The following is a 22460-nucleotide window of genomic DNA, read 5'->3' on the forward strand; positions in this document are numbered from 1 at the left end:
TGCCATTCCCTTTGAGTGGAATGCTGTTACTGGATAGGCACACAGGTGTGTCACCTTACCTGTTCAAAATCTGGGCTGAAATGCCTGCTTCCACTGGGACCTTCCCTAACCACTTTAACATTTAACACAACTCCCCACCTCCAAAAGTCTCCATCCCCTTCCCGTCTTTATTTTTCTTCATAGCACTTATCAAACCCTGAACATCACATTTTTTTTCTTTTTTTTCCTCTTTTTTTTTTTTTTTTTGAGACAGAGTCTAGCTCTGTCGCCCAGGCTGGAGGAGTGCAGTGGCGAGATCTCTGCTCACTGCAACCTCTGCCTCCCAGGTTCAAGCGACTCTCCTGCCTCAGCCTCCCAAGTCGTCGGGACTACAGGCACGCACCACCACACTCAGCTAATTTTTGTATTTTTAGTAGAGACGGCGTTTCACTGTATTGCCCAGTCTGGTCTCGAACTCCTGACCTCATGATCTGCCCGCCTCGGCCTCCCAAAGTGCTGGGATTACAAGCGTGAGCCACTGCGCCTGGCTGAACACTACATTTTTTTTACTTCTTTATTCATGTATTGTCTGTCATCTCCAACTAGAATGAACGTATAGTTCCTGAGAACGGGGAATTTGTTATCTATTGAAACTTCAGGGCCTGGAACATAGCAGCACTCCAGTATTTGTTAAATAAATGAATCCATTTGAGCTTCTGCATATTTGAAATTTCATAAGTATGTATAAATGGTAAATTGTGATAGACTCAAAGGCAAGTATCATTAGGCAATTGTCTCCCATTCCCAAAAGACTTCCTAAGTCTACTAAATGATCTCTTTTTAATATGAAAGCAAAGTTATCTAAAAGAAAGGAGAAATCTTTAGTTTCTTTGACTTCGAGATTCTTTGCAATTTAAGCTTTTTTTTTTTTTTTTTTTTTTTGCTTTTCTTTCAATGGACACTTTCGAAGTTTTACATAAAACATTAAAACCTCTTGTTTAATGTAGTGGGATTAAGCTGCCGAAGGCAATCCCTACATGTGAGGAAAATATGCTTCCGACACCCCAATTTTTTTTTTCTCCCTACCCATCCTCTCTGGTTGTCCTGACGCTCCCCGCCCCTTTTTGTGTTTCTTGATTCCATGCTGAGAACTCGCAACACAAACTCAAAGCCCACATTTGTGAGGTGGTTGGGTCAGGACTGCAACTAAAAATGATTATTGTTTTTTAGGTTTCTGGACAGTTCAACAACAGCCTTTGGTTTTGCCTCAGAAGCAGGGAACTTCTCTAGGCCCCTATTTTGCCTTTCAGCTATTGATGCCATGACTCCAAATCATATCAGCGATTAGGAGGATCATTACCAGACACAAGGCCAGGTACGTTTAAAAAATAAATAAATAAACCAAGCGCAGGTGCACACTCCGAACGCGCATCCCCACCCCCACTTTCCAATCCGACAGTAGGTAACGAGAAATGAATTTTCTAGACTTTTTTTCCTGCAGCAGTTGCTGTTACCAGAAACAAAGTTAGATTATATACAATCTAGTCTTCATTGCTCTAAAAGTCCTCTCCCCATGCCCCCCAGGCTGCCTCAATTCTCTAGTTTCTTATTCCTTATAAGCAGGGGATGGAGCTGAACCAAGTCGGCCTTCCCCTCCCAGGGCCTTCTCCTCTTGGTCTGGCTTCCATTTTAGATGTGAATTAACCCTTCCAATACCCTTTCAGGAGCAGGGAGTCCCCTTTTTCTCCGCCTCCAGCCTCAGCTAGGTTTTCCTCATTTCGGATTTTTCTACAACTCATTCCCAAATGAGTCATGCATGACGACAATTTCCACTCTGCTATGTCAGCCTGGCGATGTCCCCCAAGTGATGGCATCTGCTCTCGGAAAGAAAGGTCATCGGTGCCACGACCAGCCCCGCTAACCCAGAGCGGCCGGTGGGCCCCAGTCCCGAGAGTCAGGGCGCGCGGCGGAGGCGAGGCCGGGGCGGCCTCCGCCCTCCCGGCCGCTCCCCCTCGCGCCGCCCCGGCTCCTCCCTCCGGCCCTCGGCGGGCACCTGGCGGCGGCGGGCAGGGGGCGGCGCTGCGCGCGTCACGCGGCTGGGTGGGATAGCGGGCAGGTGACACCCGGCGGCCTCCTCCCCTTTCCAACCCAGTCGGCGGCCGGGACAGCAGGGGCCGCTGTGAGGAGCTCCGCGCTCGCGCTGCCAGCCGCCGCCCTCTCTCCCGCGCGCGCCCGGCGCTTCGGCTCCGCTCCCTGTGCGGTGAGTGCGGGGCTCCAGGCCGGCGGGCAGGGGCCAAACTTTCCCGGCGCGCGGAGGAGAAGAGACTGGGGAGGGAGGCAGAGCCGAGGGGAACGGGGTCGGGAGCGGCCGGATGGAGGAACTTGGGCGCGGCGCGCGAGAAGTGGGACCCGGGTGCGGGGGCCCCGGGAGCGGGGCCAGGCCCTCCCTGGGCTCGGGAGGCGCTTGGGAAGTTCTGTCCCCGCTGCCTGCGCGTGGGGAGGACCGAGGCCCTTTTCCGCCGGAGCGCGGGGTCGCGGCGCTCACCTGCGCCTTCTCCGGGAGCCCCCACCCGGCAGCATCCCGAATGGAAGGTCGGGCCCGGTGGGCGCACTGTGGAGCGGAGCCTGGACTGGGGTCCCGCGCGGCGCCAGCCCTGCGGATCGGAGCGGGAGGGGCAAAGGTGCTCGCCGGCGGGACTGGGAGGGAGAAGGACCTGCTCGACCTTGGACGCGGAGGTCATTTTCCCAGCTCCGGGGTCTGGCCTCGCTAGCCACCCCCCCAAATTCCGGAGCCCCTTTCTTTCTGTTTCCTTCCTTCCCCTTTGGGCGCTTTTTTTGCTCCCGCGGCCGGATGAACTTGGGGCGCTGTCCCTTCGGCTCCCCGAGCCGCATCCTGTCTTGGTGGCTGCTGCTGGCCGGGAGGAGGCTGATGAATACAGAGCCGTGGAACAGGTCGTGCCGGAGATGGAAACAGGAAAGCCTGTTGTTTTGTCGTCCCAGGTATCGTTTGTTCTTTGGGAAATGGGCTTTCCCAGGTTCGTTGGGAAATGGGCTTTCCCCCTTCAAGTCAGCGCTGTTTCAAACTTCACCCGGCGCGGACAGAGCGCTCTTTGGAGCTCCCTGGGGAACTCGGGACGGGAAGGAGCGGGTCTTTACACCTGTCCTGCTCCTAGTGTAGTTAGTCCCGCGCCGACTGAAGAACAGTTTTAGCGACCCGAGTTCCTCGCCAGTGGTCTTTTCCCTCTTGCTACGATCTCCCCTCGGAAAGCATGTTCACTTAACCCTGTGCTCTCGGATTACCCTTTATTTCATTCCTCACTTTTATTGCTTACGTGCTCCCAAAGGGTCATCGATACCTGGTGGCTGCCTCTGCGTTCTTACCACGCACCCGCTTATTCATTCCCTTTCTTTGTAGTTTCCCTTCGTACTACTGATCAGAAATTGGTCTCCCCAAGGTCACCGAGAACTAAATAAAATCCACCCCTCACCCCGTGGCAGACATTTATCAGTGCTTAGGTGCCAGGCACTGATGTCAGTTCTTGTGTAAAAGCTTTTAATCTTCACAACGATCCTGGGAAGTAGATATATTAATATTATTCTCATTTTAATGATGAGGTAACCGAGTCAGGGAGAGGTTAAGTAACTTGCCCAAGGCCACACCCATCTCAGCAGTAGGAGATTCCAGCTCTGGGGTTCTGTCTCCGGCACTGGAGCTGTTAACCACTGTCCTACACTGCCTCACCTAGAGTTCGTTTGCTCGTCCTTATTTTCTGAAGTCCCGTGCTGTTTCAGGCATCGTTGACCAGGCTGTCAATCTCAGGTCCCTCTTTTCCTTCTTATGTGTCTTTATACTAGTTTAGGATCCCCACACCCTCCCCCTGCCCCCGCTTTTTTTTTTTTTTTAAGAAAAATAGATTTATGGGACTTTGTTACTTCATCTATCGCCTGTATTTATCTGGCTTAAGATTCTGTGCTTTCCATGTCTTCTTCAGTTTTAGTGTAACGTCTGTCAGTGCACATTATAATATTCCGCTTGGACTTGCCCGGCTTTTCCCCAAAACAGCTCCAGATGCTCATTTCCATTAAGGGTCCTGCCATTATCCTGGTCTCCAAGGTGCCATGTCTCATGACATTCCTCTCCCATTCGTTAAATATCTTCTATCCAATTTTTACGTGGTGTCTTCTAGCCTTTATCAGTCTCACCCACTCCCATCCTCTCTTCACCACTCTCCCTCTTCCCCACTTTGAACACATCATATGCCCTTCTCTGCTATTTGTTATCATCTTTTATGTTTGCTTTGCACAAAAAGATTGCAAACAGCTTAGGACATTAAATCTTCAGGCCTTACAGCTAAGTAGTTGCTTGATAAATGTAGAATATGATACAGTATAAATTTTGGTAGCACAGATCAGGCAGGTTTGATGATGGTGGAAATTTTTAAGCCAGGTTTTACAGGAAGTTAAGGAGTTTGCATTGGTAAACGTGGAGGAGCTGGTAGACATTGTACACGAAGGGGAGAAAAGCCTGTGTTCACTCCATTGTCACAAACAGGTACCCAGCTGTTCTGATGAAACATTACATTTAGAGGTATAATGAAGCAAATCAGCAGAGAACCATTTATCCTTATCTTGACAAAACAAAATATGAAAACATAAAGTTAAAAAAAAACCTTTTTATTGAAAAACATAGCACATACATAAAAGTTTATAAAACATAAATGGACAGATTAACACAGTAGATGTATTCAGCAATAGAACGACAGGGTTATTCTGGCCATAGATAGGCTACAGTCAGGCCAAATAGGAATCTTTTCACAAAAACCTGTATAAGGTGAAGTGGGCCTGGACTGCTCCCAAGAGGCATTGCCAAGAAAGAATTGGCTGTGCATGGAGAGGCTTGAGGAGAGAGAAAATAAGACTGGAAATTGGTACCAAAAGGATAAGATCAGGGAGCCAAGAAGAGAGTTCTGACCCACTGAACATAATTCTACCACAATGAATATTTAAACAGGTTGCCTTTGTCTCTCTCTTTTTTTCTATGTGTATTTTCCTTCATCATACTCCATATAGAATATTAGTATTCTCAGGCTGGGCACAGTGGTTCACCCCTGTAATCCCAGTACTTTGGGAGGCTGAGGCAGGTGGATCACCTTAGGTCAGGAGTTTGAGACCAGCCTGGCCAAAATGGTGAAACCCCATCTCTACTAAAAATACAAAAGTTAGCTGGGTGTGTTGGCACATGCCTGTAGTGCCAACTACAGGCTACTTGGAGGCTGAGGCAGGAGAATCGCTTGAACCCAGGAGGCAGAGGTTGCAGTGAGCTGAGATCATGCCACTGCACTCCAGCCTGGGCAACAAAGGAGACTCTGTCTTAAAAAAAAAAAAAAAAAAAAGGAAAGTAATTTTTTTTTAGTATTCTGTGTTTTCCATATAATACCTAGTAAGCATTTTTCATCTTATGTAATTTTCAGAACTCATATTGTTTGTATTCTAGTAATTATAATGTGATTTACTTAACTAAAACTCTATTGTTGGACAAGTATATTAGCAACAAATTATAAACAACCTAAGTTATAGTAATACTTATCTTTGCAGTTGTATCATTTTACAAGTTGGGACTCATTTCCTAATGATACTGTTCCAGAAGTAGAATTACTTTGTCAGCAAGTATGGTCATTTTTATGGTTCTCAATACATGCTGTCAGATTTCTAAAAGCGATTTTAAAAAGAGGATCAATGCATTTTACCTAACTTCTCTCTCTAGGAAGTAACAGCAATTGAATTAAACATGAACAGTATTATTAAATGTTGTATTAGTTTCCTCAGGCTGCCATAACAAAGTACCACCAACTGGGTAACTTGAAAAAACAGCAATTTATTCTCACAGTTCTGGAGGCTACAAGTCTAAAATTAGGGTGTCAGCAGTGTTGAACCCTTCTGAAAGCTCTGAGGGAGAATTTGTTCCATGCTTCTCCTAGGTTCTGGTGACAGCAGCAATCTCTGGCATTCCTTGTGCGGGCATCACTCTAATCTCTGCCTCTGTCTTCATATGCATTCTCCCTTTGTGTCTGTGTCTTCACATAACCATCTTATAAACACACCAGTCATATTGGATTTAGGGCCCATCCCACTCCAGTATGACCTCATTTTAACATCTGCAAAAATTCAATGTCCAAATAATAGCACACTGTGAGGTATCGGGGGTTAGGATTTCAACATATCCTCCTTGGGGCACACAATTCAACCTGCCATAGGGTCTTCAAATGTGCATAAAAGAAAGCGCCTATCTGCAAATAATTTCTAGGCAAATTGAGAAAGTAGGATTTTTTCTAATTTTTGAGATTTGTTTATTCTCCATGATGTGCCACTTGTGCTTATCAGTTTTAAGATACAGAAGGATGCTCTTTTCTCCCCCCGAGACAGGGTCTCTCTCTGTCACCCAGGCGGGAGTGCAGTGGCACAATCATGGCTTTCTGCAGCCTCAATCCCCAGACTCAAGCAATCCTCCCACTTCAGAGTCCCCAGTAGCTGGGACTACAGACACATGTCACCATGCCTGGCTAATTTTTTGTATCTTTTATAGAGACAGAGTCTCACTACGTTGCCCACATTGGTCTTGAACTCCTGGGCTGAAATGATTCTCCTGCCTCAGCCTTCCAAAGTGCTAGGATTACAGATGTGAGCCATTGCACATGGCCTGGAAGGTTGCTATTTACCAAACATGGAATTCCGGAGCCATGGTAAATGGTAGCATGTTTAACTGAGAATAGCCAGAATTTCAAGAAGATACATCACATAGCATGGAAAGAAGCATGCCATAAACACACTTTTAGAAATATATCTTACATGTGTTTCAGTGACTTATCCAGTTTTGACCATGCACAGTTGCAAAAAGTTGAAAACTAATACCAGTTGGGCATTTTATAACATTGGTCTTCTAAAAAATTTGAAATTTCCATTATTCCTAATTGATTTCTAAAAGTACATATTATTACATTGGCAAGTGAAATCACTCTTTTTGTAAATGATAGAAGTTGGCATACCATCATAATTTCTTTTCTTTTTTTTTCTGAGACGGAATCTTGCTCTGTCGCCCAATAAAGTTGTGCGATCTTGGCTCACTGCAACCTCTGCCTCCCAGGTTCGGTGATTCCTGCCTCAGCTTCCTGAGTAGCTGGGACTACAGGCTTATGCCACCATGCCCAGCTAATTATTTATTTATTTATTTTTGGTAGAGATGGGGTTTCACCGTGTTGGCCAGTCTGTTCTCGAACTCCTGAACTCAGGTGATGATCCGCTCACCTCAGCCTCCCAAAGTGCTGGGCTTACAGGCGTGAGCCATCATGCCTGGCCCATCATAAATATATACATATATATATATATTTTTTTTTTTTTTTTTTTGACACTGTTTTGCTCTTGTCGCCTGGGCTGGAGTGCAATGGCGCTATCTCTGCTCACTGCAACCTCTGCCTCCTGGGTTCAAGTGATTCTCCAGCCTCAGCCTCCTGAGTAGCTGGGATTACAGGCACTCACCACCAAGATGGCTAATTTTTATATTTTTAGTAGAGACGGGGTTTCACTGTGTTGGCCAGGCTGCTCTTGAATTCCTGACCTCAGGTGATCTGCCCTCCTCAGCCTCCCAAAGTGCTGGGATTACAGGCAGGAGCCACCACACCTGACCCATAAATATTTTTAAACAGACTATTATTCAAATGAGATAAGTTTCCACATAGCTTACAAATTCCCCATGTTAAAGACAAATCTCAATCAATCTGGATAAGTAGCTACTTAAGCCATGAACACCAGCAGCCCTGCTTCTTGGACTTTCTAATGTAGGGTAAAAGAGCCAAACCTAGGTAAAACTGGGGAGTTTCAGAAGCTGCACACTCAACAAACATTTGAGTGTTAGCTTTGTGTCAGGCAAAGGGGCTGGCAGATTGCTAAAGCCAGTCCAGGTCCATATGAGTTACAGACAAGTAAATGTAAGTTACAAAATTACAGTTCAGTATGATAAACTGTGCTGTGATATACACAGACCAGGTCCTGGGGAGGCAAGGCAGAGGCGGGCAGACAGGAAGTCCTTCTGAGAGGAAAGAAGGAAGAGTGCGAGTTAGGGCAGCTGAGAAATGGGATGAGGAGTGGGAAATAGAATCTAGGGGGAGAGTGCAGGTGCGATCAGGGAGATGCAGATACTTTAAAGTAACTAGGAAGAGGGTGTGAGTTGAAGTTGCCTAGGCATGCAGAGGCCAGGCTTACTGAGAGCATTTTTTGACCCCATAAAGGTTTTGGATTTTATCATAATGTCAGTGGGGAATCCTGGGAAGCCTGTAAGAAGGAAAAGGATGTGTTAAGATTTGAATCTCTCTGGTGCTTGCCATTTCACGTTTATGAAACCTCTCCTCCTCCCATCAGGCCTTTGTCTCATTTCCCTATCTGATCTGGAAAGGACAGCTACCTTCCTTGTTTACATTAGATATCTTTTTTTTGAGACAGAGTTTTGCTCTTGTTGCTCAGGCTGGAGTGCATTGGCATGCTCTTGGCTCACTGCAACCTCCCGTGTTCAAGCAATTCTCCTGCCTCAGCCTCCCGAGTAGCTGGGATTACAGGCATGCACCATCATGCCTGGCTAGTTTTGTATTTTTAGTAGAGACGGGGTTTGTCCATGTTAGGTCAGGCTGGTCTCAAACTCCCGACCTCAGGTGATGCACCTGCCTTGGCTTCCTAAAGTGCTGGGATTACAGGCGTGAGCCACTGCGCCTAGCCTACATTAGATATCTTGATTATGCTTAGCTTGCATGTGAATTTTGAAACAGAAAATCAGCTTCATGGGCATCATCTGTACCTCTGTCCTTACAGGATACTCAAGGCTGCATTTACATTTAAAACATCTTATTGAAAATTATGGGGTGAAAGGTTTGTCATCTTTTAGGCATAAGTAATAGTTGCAATGAATCTCTCTTTTTTTTGAGGTGGAGTCTCACTGTGTCACCCAATTTGAAGTGCAATGCTGTGATCTTGGCTCACTGCAACCTCTGCCTCCCAGGTTCAAGCAATTCTCCTGGTTCAGCCTCCTGACAAACCACCCACCCCCCCGCCCCTCTGCTCTACCACGCCTGCCCGGCTAATTTTTGTATTTTTAGTAGAGACGGTGGGGGGGGGGGGTTTCACCATGGTGGCCAGGCTGGTCTCGACTCCCGACCTCAGGTGATCTGCCCGCCTCAGCCTCCCAAAGCGCTGGGATTACAGGTGTGAGAAACTGCACCCGGCCTGCAGTGAGTCTCTTTACTTGTATTTTCTAATGAATCCTTTGAAGCCAGCAAAGTCTGGCTCATCATATGCACAGGTACAGAAAGGTGAAAAAAGCAGAAAGAGTGCTCAGGCTACACTGGTAGAAGTATGCAGCCAGGGTTTAAACCTAGGTGTAATTACAAGGTTTAGGCTCTCCCCACTCTGAATACTAACTCTCTGGGTTGATATTTTTGAGAATATAGGAGGCCCTAGGACTATCTTACAATAGTTTTGTGAGGGCGTAAGGGCAACCATAAAAATAAACCCAATTTAGATTTTTTAGTGTCAGTGGTAGAAATGTGAGATCTAGACAAAGAGAGTTTCACTAGCGGCCCTTAATCTAAGTACAGCCCCATCCCCCCAACTCTTCTCCTTCTTTCTGTTCCAAATTTTTGGGTTTTGTCCTAATAGCACACTTGTGATTTGTTTGTGTGTTTATTTTAATTAAATGCTCTAACAAGGGCAGAACAAAAGTAAAGGGCACTTATTACTTAAGGGTGACTTATTTTAAGTCTGTTCAGGGGCTTCTCTGCCCCTCAGAGTCTTACCTGTCTTTTTGTACCTTCTTCAGGCAGACAGTGCTGTGTTGCATCCTGTAGGACAGAAAGATTTATGTCTCAGAAATAAACCAGCCAACGAACAATGTTGACCCACATTTTAATCCCTTTGCTGCTTATCATTCAGTTAGCTAGAAAGCACAGCTGATAGCTTCATCCTTCATCCTCTTCTTCGTGTGTGACTAACAGGTGTGACTTTAACTTGAAGAAAGAAAGAAGATAGAAATGGCATTCCTAGGAATCCAGAGTCCAATGACTAATTATTCAGTAGCTTAGGGTGAGTTCCTGAGCCAATGTGGAATGGAATTTTTTAAATCAAGCTGTGAGAACCACTATTCATTCTTCTAAAGGAAAAAAATGGTAGTGGATGTGATATTTAACATAAAATATAGTCAGTGTTTTTAAATAAAATGTGTATATATATATATATGGTTGAACATATGCAATTGCCCTTTCTGTAGGTGAATAAACAGTTGGATGTTGGCAGTTTGCATATGGTTCATCCTGATTCAAATACAATACCGTTGACATCTAACAGTTGACCAATGAGCCTATGCTCTTCATTTCCCTATAAGCACATGGGGTGGTGCCCAGGCATGATGAACACTGGCTTCTAGTAGTCTTCTTCCTTCTCCAACTGCTGGGTTATTGGCTTAACAACAATTTATTGTATTTATTGCAAACATGTTAGTGCCAGTTATACTTGTTATTGTGATAGATAATTTAGATGTGCGTGAACTTATGAAACGTAAGTGCAAAAAAAGAATATTGTTATTGTGAAAGGAATGTTGAATTCTTTGGAAAGGTTCCATAAAAGTGAGTCACTAAGGGGTCAGGAAAACTATAAAAGTCAGAAAGATGGCTGGGTGCAGTGGCTTATGCCTGTAATCCCACCACTTTGAGAAGCCTAGGTGGGAGGATCACTTGAGGACAGGAGTTGAAGACGAGCCTGGGCAACATAGTGAGACATCCATCTCTACAAAAAATTTAAAAAATAACTGGGTGTGGTGGCATGCGTCTGTAGTCCTAGCTACTCCAGAGGCTGAAGTGGGAAGATCCCTTAAGTCCAGGAGGTCGAGGCTGCAGTGAGCTGTGATTGCACCACTGTACTTCAGCCTCGATGACAGAGTGAGACCCTGTTTAAAAAAAAAATTCAAAAATAAAAACAGAAATTGTAAAAACTTGAAAAATATCCTGAGCTTGCCTTAAAAGTGTGTGTAGTTGTTTTATTTTGTTTTGCTTTGTTTTTAATTCACTTAGAAAGTTAAAACTGGCAATTGTGGATTAAGTTCTAGGTATGGTTTATAGCCGAAAAATATTGGCGAGGCGCTCTTCCTCAAGGTCAGTCTTGGGACTACTGTCTTTTTTTTTTTTTTTTTCAAGATGGGATCTCACTGTGTCACCCAGGCTGGAGTGCAGTGGCTTGCTCTCAGCTCGCTGCAACCTCCACCTCCCGGGCTCAATTGATCCTCCCACTTCAGTCTCCCATGTAACTGGGACTACGGGTGTGTGCCACCACGCCCGGCTAATTTTTGTATTTTGGTAGAGACAGGGTTTTGCTATGTTGCCCAAGCTCATCTTGAACTCCTGAGCTCAAGTGATCTGCCCGCCTTGGCCTCCCACAGTGCTGGAATTACAAGTGTGAGCCACTGTGCCCAGCCCTTGGGACTACTTTGGAAAATTGGAGAATTAATGCCTATTTATATATTTTTTTAAAAAGTAAATGTTTATAGTATCTAAATAAATTTTTGATTCTTTGCTATAAATAAATTTTTAAAAATCACCTAACCAAAACTAGTCAGAATTCCTGCTCCTGTTAGTCTGACTGTAATAGTTTACGCTATAGTGTAGTAAGTAGTCAGAACCTTCACTTAGCATTCCATACTAATGGTATATAATCAACTCACACTTCTTATTTTATATCATTTTTTGAGAGACAGAGTCTTACCATGTTGCCCAAGCTGATCTCAAATTTCTGGCATCAAACATTCCTCCCATCTCAGCCTCCCAAGTAGCTGGGATTACAGGTGTAAGCTACTCTGCCTGGCTCATGCTTCTTATTTTAAATTGGGTTTTCATTAATAACATCTATATAACATTTAAGTTTATTTTAATAATGTGAACCGGTCGGGCGCAGTGGCTCACGCCTGTAATCCCAGCACTTTGGGAGGCCGAGGCGGGCGGATCACAAGGTCAGGAGATGGAGACCATCCTGGCTAACACGGTGAAACCCCGTCTCTACTAAAAATACAAAAACAAAATTAGCCAGGTGTGGTGGCGGGCACCTGTAATCCCAGCTACTTGGGAGGCTGAGGCAGGAGAATGGTGTGAACCTGGGAGGCAGAGCTTGCAGTTAGCCGAGATCATGCCACTGCACTCCAGCCTGGGTGACAGAGCGAGACTCCGTCTCAAAAAAAAAAATAATAATGTGAACCAACATGTAGAACTTAGAGCTGCTTCCTACCTGCATTTAATCGCTTACATAAAAACTGAAAGCAAAATATATCATTAGCTAGAGTTTATTAAACTTGAAAATTTTATTAGCGTTATTAAGCTGACAAGTTGAATTGGTCAAGGTGTAACTTATTTTAAATTCAAATAGTAATTATAAAAGTATAGTTATTATTTTCTGAAGTATTAGTAGGTTGATGAAAAAAGGCCAAACTTATAAAATGAGAAAAATAAAATTATATTTTATAATAATAGCAATTATTAAGCACTGGTTGTATTCCAGCCACTGTGCTAAAGTCTATTTATGCCTTATCTCATTTAATCCTCACAGAAGCCCTAGAAGGTGGTATTGTTCCCATGTTATAAGCAAGGAAACTGATGCAAATAGAAGTGAAGAACCTTGCCCAAGGTCACATGATTAGTGATAGCACTGGGAATCAGACCTAGTTTAGTCTGAACTCCAGTGCTCATGTGCTTACTACTTCATAACTTAGTACTTCAAAACCGAATTTAATTTCTGATGTAGGTTTAATTTTCTTTTCTTTTTTTAGTGTAAATAACTTATTTGGGAGATAATCCTAGACAGTACCAGAAGTTGGGGAGTGGGGAAGTGAGACAAGAAAAGGAGGCAGCCAACACAGGGAGTGTTAATGTAGAGTCTACTACCTCTGCGGGCACCTGGCGCTCAGTCCCACGGGACATCTCTCAGCATTGTCCCACCCAAGGATCTGAGAATTGAAGCCTTTGCTGGGTCATGAGCATGTTGGTTATTTTTCAGAGAAACATTAGTGTTTTGAGCTGCAAAGGACCTGAGAGGTCATTCAGGCTGACCTCTTACACTGTTGAGGACACGAGGCCATTTCGTTTGCCCAAGACCACAATCCTGTTTAGTATTTTGGGACCAGAAACAAGTTCTCCCAACTAGAGCCCAGTTGCTTTTCTAGCTGATAATCATATTTTCATCATTAGCCTTATTTCTGAATATGACTTGACACTGAATTTTTGAAGCTCTTGGATTGCCCCCCTCCATCTTTGTCTACAAGTAGCATTAATTACTCCTACAGATGTTACTGTAGAATATGGCAGGGCGAGGATTATGCTTCCCCCGTGTTACAAGTACAGAAACTGAAGCTCAAGTCAATGCAATGCTGTGCCTAGTCCTGAGGCCCGTGTATTATAAAACCTCAGCCTGAACCATGAGTAAAGGTGTCAAAGAAAAAACTGTATTATTTTAGCAGAGGTGACTAAATTACCTAGCCCAAGCCATGGACTTTATCTAACAGCCCTCTTCCTTTTCTCATTCTCTGCCCTTAGCACTTGAGTTTATCCCCATTAGGTGACTGCCTGAGTATCTCACTCATGGAAGTGGCATTTTTGGAATTGGGAAGGGGGAAGGTTAATGGAGAGTTAGTGCACATTGCTTTGATCTGCACTCTCAAAAAAAAAAAAAAAAATTCCAGCCGGGCATGATGGCTCACGCCTGTAATCCCAGCACTTTGGGAGGCTGAGGTGGGCAGATCACAAGGTCAAGAGATCAAGACCATCCTGGCCAACATGGTGAAACTCCATCTCTACTAAAAATACAAAAATTAGCTAGGTGTGGTGGTGGGTGCCTGTAATCCCAGCAACTTGGGAGGCTAATGCAAGAGAATTGCTTGAACCCGGGAGGCAGAGGTTGCTGTGAGCCAAGATGGTGCCACCGCACTCCAGCCTGGGCAACAGAGCGAGACTCCGTCTCAAAAAAAAAAAAAAAATCTATCAATCCCCAATCCTTAGGTTTTACTATTTCATCAGTAGACAGAGCACAGAGCAAGTAGGAGTTGCCATCTACTTATTAACAGGCAAATATGTGTTGCTGCTTGATTCTGATTGCAACACTGCCTGTTGTGTATGGTCTAAATTCACTTTTAGAGACCAAAAATTCTGAGTCTCCAAGAAATTTAAGTGATTTTCCCCAAGGTCACCTGAGTGGTGGCTGGCAGACCTGGGTTCCTGGAATACAAAGATTCTGACTATACATCCTGCTGCTTACTACACGTTGCCTTAGAGTTTATTTTCTTATCTTCAGAAAAAAAGTGCTGGTTTGGGAGAGGCAGCTGATATGCTTATGAAATAGGAATATTGCAGATTTTAAATATGATCATATATAATTCACATTCTACTTTTTTCCCAGAAAGACTTGAAATGCTTACAGTAAATATATTAAGATCCAAGCATAGAAGGGGAAAATCTAGATAATGCAGTTGTGATAAATGGAACACTAGATTTTAACAGTTAGCCCGGAGCTTATATTGAAAGAGTAACCACAACTCTAATGGTTTGTTTTTTGCTTCTTTAAAAGCATAAATATATAAGGTACTTTTTGTCCTAGAAGTAAAGTGCAAAAGGAATTTATCAAATTGGCACTAATAAAGAGGATCTTGAATCGCTTTACGGATAATACTTTAACAGTTTTGCTAAAGATGCAAAGATATTTTAAAAATTAATATTGGTTCTTGATAACTCACGAATTGTGGATGTTAATGAAGGTAAACTCTTTGAAAGCATTTCTCTAAAACCTCCAGGGCTAGGCTAATAAGATTCTCCTGATGATGTATACAATAAAAACTCTAGCACTAGACAGAGAAGAACCTTTTAAAACTTGAGGCTGGTCTATGGATGGACTTCAGAAGGTCCATAAACTCCCAAAACATCACATTTGTGTATACATGTAATCTCTGGGGAGGTGGCCCATAGCACCATAGTCTCAAATTTTAAAAGCTATTGATTTAGAAAGGGATGAAATAATATATGTAAAATGCTTAGTAAAATTTAACTTACTGTATACATTATAAAGGATTGGCCTTTAATGATAATATTGAAATTAGGCAGATTAGGTTAACATGAACCAACTGTACAGACTTTATCCATGTTATAAGGACATGATTATTATAGACAGACACTAGAAAGAAGGTAATCTCCTGTGTCCATAGTAGTTTCATTTCTGTTGTCCTACTTGTCTAGGAAGAAAGGTTTTTACTTTTTAAATGTTAAATCAGTATTCATTCATTTATGTAATAAACATTAGCTATTTGCAATGTGTTAGACACTGGACATATGAAATCTAGAAGTCATTTCTCCTCATTTTTTTCTCTTTCTCTTGCCCATATGTGAATTAGCAGCAATCATGTCAGCTGTGTCAACAAAATCCATCCTGAACCATCTACTTCAGTAAACTTCTACTCCTGCTGTATTCCCACAATCAATTCTCTACCAAGCAAAAATTATTTTTTAAAACGTAAGACAGATCATGTACTGCTTTGCTTAAAAGCCTCTGATGAGAGTTTCAGTTTCACAAGATGAAGAGTTCTAGAGTTGCATGGTAGTGATGGTTGCACAACAGTCTGAATGTATTTCATTAATACTGAAATATACTTTTAAAAATGGTTAAGATGGTAAATTTTAAGTTATTTGTATTTTACTATAAATTTTAAAATTGAAAAATGAATAGTCATACTACCAAAAAAAAAAAAAAAAGAAAGAAATTTAAAAAAAAGCTTCTGATGGTTTCCTCTTGCACCTAGAATAAAACCCAGGTACCTTACCTGAGGTTAGAAGACCATCAATGCCCATCTGTCTGTGCCATCCAGCATCACTGTCTTTGTTCTCTGCTTTCTGTTCCTCTGCTGTTGTCCTTCAGGACCACTCGGCTGCCACATCCTCCCCAGTATCCTAGCTCTTTCTCACTACCCTTCTACTGTTGCAGCCCTCTGCCCCAGTTACTATTACTTCACTCTGTTGTGCTTTATTTTCTTCATCACTTTTGCCACTATTTGTCTTATTTTTGTCTCTTTGTTTACTTGTATGTCTTCCCACAAGAATGTAAACTCCATGAAAGCAGGGATCTCACTGTATCCCTAGTGTCAAGAAGGCTGCTTGGCGCATAGCAGGTGCCAAATATTTGTTGAATAAATGAATAGAGACATGGTCCCCTACCCCAAGGACCTGACAGTTTCTGATACTGTTTGAGTCTCAGGAGCCCTGAGCTGTGGTTGTGAGCAAGGATTTTAAGAACCTGTCAGCCAGGCCTCACGTAGAGAATGGACAATGATTTCTCAAAATGAAATGATCAGGGGGAGGAGAAAGAGGAGCAGATGATGTAGGAGGCAAAGAGCCAAAATTACAGTAAATGTTTCCTCTATTCAAGGGTAGAATAAACTTTTTCTCTCTTCTATGTCCCTACCCATCTAAAATAAAAACAAGACAAAACAAAAATATAACTATATATCAGTAGCCACTCATGAACCTTGCCTAAGCCAAATGTAAAATGAAAGTGGTGTAAGATATTGTATGTCACATTTCCAGAAATACCTGACTCCTGTTTATCATCTGCCCTTAGAGAGCCCATTATGAGCACTCAGTTGTATGAGTCAATATGTCTGCCTTGCCAGAATGAGACCAAAATCTTACCAGCCTTTTCATCATTCCAGAATTATCTTCTTCTCTAGTATGTCTTTCCCCTGTGACAATCAAAACTCACTCTTTCCATCCTGCTGTCACAAACAGGTAGATTTATAGACAACTGGGTTCTTGTGTTCATGTGTTCATTAATATTTTTCATGGTAAATATAAAAGATAGAGGGATTTACGATATAGACAGATTTTCTGTACTTGACATGCAAAAATCTTCCATGTAATCAGAAAATTCACTCATTTTTTGACTATATTAATAATATATGCTGACTTTAGAAATATAGAGAACTTCTAACAGAAAATAGCAAATAAAAAAACTTATAACATCAAAGAAAACAGATATCCCTTATCATCTTACCAACCAGAAATAACAATTGCTGACATTTTGATAAACTGCTTTGTGGCTTCTTGTAGCCTTTTAAAAAAGGTTGTTAAAGTTTTTCTCGAGGAAAAGAATTGGGAAATATTCAGATGAGGAACAAGAACCATCTCCTAGTATGCTTTTTTTTTTTGAAAGCTCCAAACATAAAATATAAACCTTTCCAACATGAACATTTTATTTCTTTCTTAAAAAACTCTTATTATAGAAATTTCTAAACATTTATAAAAGTAGAATGATGTAATGAACTGATATACTCATCGCTCAGAATTATGGCTAATCTTATTTCATCTGTAAATATTCCAGTATACCTCTAAAAATAAGGACTTTAAAAAATTACAGCCATACCATTATCATGCCTAAGAAGTTAAAAATAATAACTTAATGTCATCAAATAGCCAATCAACCTGAACATTTTTAAAAACCACCACTTTGTTATGACTAAAAGTAGTGAGAGATTCTTGGGTAATAGGATGATACAGAGTCTAAGTAGCAAATTATATAAATATCACAAGAAAAGTTTTAAAACAATACGAATAACTTATTTAGCTGTGCTTATTGCATATAGATAACTATTAATACATTAGTAAACAATCCGTCATTTTATATTTTAATAACTTTGCTATTTCTTTATTCTCATGGTTTAAATTCAAAATGCAGTGTTCACCTATGCCTAATGATTTTTTAAAAAATCTCCTATGCATTTTTGGGCTTAGCGCAGGGAAAAAGTATGAACTGGATACATAAAAGTCAGCGGTGTGACATGTTTCCATAAGGTTCTATACTATGATACAGTTAATATATTTTTCTAAAGCTATAAATACTTTACCTGAAGTAAAGTAAAAATGAGCTGTTAGGTATATGCTTTGTTAAATTAATAAAGCAGAGAAAATCCATTTATTCTTAGAATTTCAGTAGTAGAAATAATTTTTGTGCTCTTAAAGATATATGTTAATTTTTAATGAAAAGTGCTAAATCCTCCACGTCTCTGCATAATTTATTCCTATTATAATTTTTACCATATGAGGGTGTAACAGAGAGAATGCAGGGAGCAGCAAAAAAGTTTACTTGGCTGAAAAATTAGTTTATCAGGAATCAGAGTGCGAGGTGAGGGTGAGGGGTAAAAGGGGTCCTGTTAATGAATGAAGCCCATGAGCAGGAATTCCAGCTTGGTTCCAGACTCCACTAACAAATTGCTAGAGGGTTCTGAAAAGACAAAGGTCCTGGCGAGAGGTGCTTTGAGCTGGGGATTCACATTGCTGCCTCGACACACTGTTAGGGGAGAGGGAACTAGGGGTGTAAAATGGGGGAAATTGAGGACTTGGTCCAGCACAGAGCCTAGACGGGGGTGTGCCTCTGTGGATGGAAAGGAATGAGAAGGGCAGAAAGAGTGAAAGAAAGGTGAAGAAGGAGAGAGTCTGGGTGTGCAGGAAGGATGGGAGGCCAAGGTTGGGGCCTGTACCGCAGGTGGGTTGTGGTACCAAAACTGGTCACCTAGGGAAACTAGGTCAAGGGCATGTGTTGGTTGTGATCATGGAAATTCCTTTATTTCTATTCCCTACTAATCATTGCAGGTTAAGTTAATAAATTACATGCTCATTTGTAGAATTTGAGACTTTTCACTCTTCTGGGCAATTCTTTCATGATGGGGCATTTAAAGGTTTAGAAATTATTGGGCTATTTCAAACATCAAGTGTATGAAATCTCATTATAGTAGCTAAAGCCAGCTAGAATAACCAGGATTTCTTTCCTACTCCCAACTAACTAGGAAGAAAATCCATGGTATTTGAGTACCTTGTATAAAATTGTCTAGAAGAAAATGTTTTTCTATGTTTACCTAGAAAGATATTTGTAAATATTTGACGTGACAGCTTTTATAGGGTAGTCATTGTTTTAGTTTCGCATTGTCTACAATTTTTGTTTGTTGATGTTCAGCTGTTGTTTGAAAGGGCCATAGTTGGAGGAACCTACATTGAGGAAATATTGAATTAAACTATATATTATCCAGATAGATAGTAGAAGGAAATATTAGTCTAAGTTTTTTCTGGCATCTTTTCCTTCATATCAAAATTACGTAACCTAAAAATTAAGTAATGATATTTTTAGCAATATTGTATTGCAAATGTATACACAGATTATGCATTAAATCAATTTGTCTACTAGCTTAGGTGTGTAACTACACTTTCCCTGGGAAAATGTTTTCTTCAGTTAAAATAACTAAATTATACATTTCGTTCTCAATTAGAGATGTTTTTTGCAGACATGGAATAAATGAAGATCCTCTTTTGTTCTAAATCTGTGTTCATGTTTAATTTGTTAAAGAGAATTGAGACACCTTAATAACAATCGTTTTAGTCTAACTGTACTGAAGAAAGTAGTATGGATACAAATACAGTCTGCTAACCCAGAGGCCATTTATCATGAAGTTTCAGTACCTAAAATGTTTCTGGAAATGAGTAAGCAGAGAAATTATCCCCAAGCAGAGAAAACAATGTCCCAAAGTCTTTTGAGTACATCTGTGCTCCACCCAGAGGGAAACCCCCTGGTTTTTAATCTCCACCCATTTAGCACTATTTTAAACATTCCAATGTTGTTGTTTTTCTCATTTCCCATCCCATAGCATATTAGGGAAAACAAATTAGAATGAGTGAGATTTTGTAGAAACAGGAATGCTAGTAACAAACAGTAAGAAGAGCAGTAGCTAACAAACTGATAGGGAGGAGACAGGAAATTTGTTAAAAAACAGGCACTGGCATTAGAAATGCCTTGCAATTTGGAACTTTTAGTGCAGGGCAAAGATCCATAGCCATAAATAGGGGTAGTCCCGGAGGACACTGCTATGATACTGTTGTCTTAATAGTATCCCTGAATCATCTAGAAAAGTTCAGTTATAAGATGACTGAAATCTTTAAAAAATGTTTTACAGTAAAAAAAAATCAGAATCACAGATACAGGTGTAGCTGGGCAGGTGTATCTTTGATTACACCTAGAGATAAGCATTTCAGTTATCTAAAATACTTTTATGAAACACTGCATTAGAAGATGAGGCTGGATAAATGAACTGTACTCATAAATACAAAACAGGATGAATTAATTTGATCTTACTGTTGGTTACTTTTCTTAACCACCCCTCTCGTTGAGTACCATTTATTTTTCCTCCCTTTCTGGCTTACCTGTACATTTTATAGATACGTACTATTTGGTGTATATGTACCGTAATACCTCCCCTGTGTTCAGATTTGTAATAGGAAAGACCATTATGCTTTTTGCTCTCTATAGGATTCATCAGTCCATGTGCCCTGCCTGTCCACTGCTGGGCATTCCTTCCCCAGATGGGGCTCCATGCCCTATTCCTGTCCCTACTTGGACTGAACCTATGACTGCCAATTCTTGCTTGTCTCAAGGCAGGGTATTTAAGGCTATGGATTCCCACCCTTCCTCTCATTCTTGTAATTTTTGGTTACTGACCAAAAGAGAAACCCTTTACTGGGTATTATAGCCTTTCTATTGGCTCCTGTTACTATTAACCATACTTTCAGCTCTGTCCTTTATTCTTTGAGACTGGTGTTCCATTGTGTTCCAGCTCTCTTGTATCCCCAGTCTCATCATTTTCCAAATATAACTGAATCACAGCTCTTTCCCTCAACCTCAGGCCCATACACTGCTTATGAGAAGGTTCATCCATCCATTCATTCAACAAATATTTCGGTGTCTGTTACACGTCAAGCACTGTTTCAGGTGCCAGAGAGGTAAGAGTGCACAAAACGGAAGAAGATCCCTGCCCCTAAGCAGCTTATATTATAGCGCATTCTTGGGGGCAGAGAGGGCCAGACGGTAAACAAGTAAATTTAGAATATTGGTGAAATACATATAAATATATATAACACTGAAAAGTACGATGCAGAAAAATAAAGCAAAGTAAGGGAAGTGCGTGTTGGTGGAGTGGTGACATTTTAGCAGGGATCTGAGGAAAGTGAAGGAGTAAGCTGTGGCAGATATCTGGAGGAAAAGATAGGTTGTGGGGACAGTGATTTCCAATGCCTTGAGGCAGGGCATTCTTGGTGTGTTCAGGGAAGGACAAGGGGATCAATGCAGCTGAAGCTAAGTGTGAGAAGTGAGGCTGGGCATGGTGGCGCACACCTGTAATCCCAGCACTTTGGGTGGATCACTTGAGGTCAGGAGTTTGAGACCAGCCTGGGTGTGTGCCTTTAGTCCCAGGTACTTGGGAAGCTGAGGCAGGAGAATCACTTGAACCCAGGATGTGGAGGTTGCAGTGAGCCGAGATCGCACCACTGCACTCCAGCCTGGGTGACAGAGTGAGACTCTGTCTCAAAAAAAAAAAAAAAGAAGTGAGAAGAAGGAAAGGTCAGAGGTCAGAGAGGTAGTCAGGGCCCAGATCATGTAAGGCCGTGGAGCCCATTATAAGAACTTTGACTTTTATTGTGAGTGAGGTGGGAAAATATTGGTGCATTTTAAACAGCGAAGGGACATGACTTGAGTTTTTGTTTTGTTGTTTTTAATTTGAGGAAGACATTAAAGAGGGACAAAGATGAAGTCAGGGAGACCAGCTTAGAGGCTACTGCAGCAATCCAGATAAGACAGGACAGTGGCTTGGGCCACCGTTAAAGTAAAGTAGTTGGATTCTAGAATATATGTAGAAGATAGGGGTGTCAGGATTTGTTCATGAATTTTATGTAGAAAGAAATGGAGGCTTTCTTTCACATTTAAAGATGTGGGTGGACTGGCCAGGATTCCCCTATCTATCCATTGCCACATTTGAATCTAACTGTTACTTTTTCACTTCCATAGGAAAATGAAACAAAACTCTCCTTTTTTGAACATCTCACTGTTGGGCTTTGTTGCCTCTGCCTTTCTTAGTCTTCTTTGTCTGTTCTTCGCTTCAATCCCACATGCCTTAGAGACTTTGATGTTTCTCCATCGTTACTCTTGCCGTTGCTCTGGGAGACTTCCACGTCCCTTCAAATGCCGACTTGTGAGCGGCCTTAAAGTTCCTTGTCTGACTCAACTGTGATAACCTTTACAGCACTGTAAAGGTCTCTGGCTGTTCAGCTCTCTTATACCTCCCTCTCTTCACTCTCTCAGAGACTGTAATTTTCCCTTGGTGTCTGAATTTTTTATTTATCCTACTTCCATATTTACCTGGCAAAGCCCTAATTCCAAATTAATCCTACAGTAATCCTCTGCACGGATACCCAGGTAGTGTCTGAATTTTTTATTTATCCTACTTCCATATTTACCTGGTAAAGCCCTAATTCCAAATTAATCCTACAGTAATCCTCTGCAGGGATACCCAGGTAGCTGAACAGTGTGGTGGAAAACTGGGTAAAATGGTA

General features: G+C 41.9%; 1 protein-coding gene across 3 annotated transcripts in view; it reads left to right on the forward strand.

The window, feature by feature from the left end:
- Positions 1-2021: 2021 nt before the first annotated feature.
- ELOVL7 (ELOVL fatty acid elongase 7) overlaps positions 2022-22460 on the forward strand; it is a 93231-nt gene continuing 72792 nt past the window's right edge. Inside the window, exon 1 of one of the 3 annotated variants that reach the window (XM_055367855.2) lies at positions 2022-2239. The gene's annotated coding sequence lies outside the window, so the exon portion shown is untranslated. The other 2 variants (XM_055367857.2, XM_055367856.2) reach the window with 2 other exon arrangements.

Source organism: Gorilla gorilla, chromosome 19, assembly GCF_029281585.2.
Source record: "Gorilla gorilla gorilla isolate KB3781 chromosome 19, NHGRI_mGorGor1-v2.1_pri, whole genome shotgun sequence".
NCBI classification, from domain to species: Eukaryota; Metazoa; Chordata; class Mammalia; order Primates; family Hominidae; genus Gorilla; species Gorilla gorilla.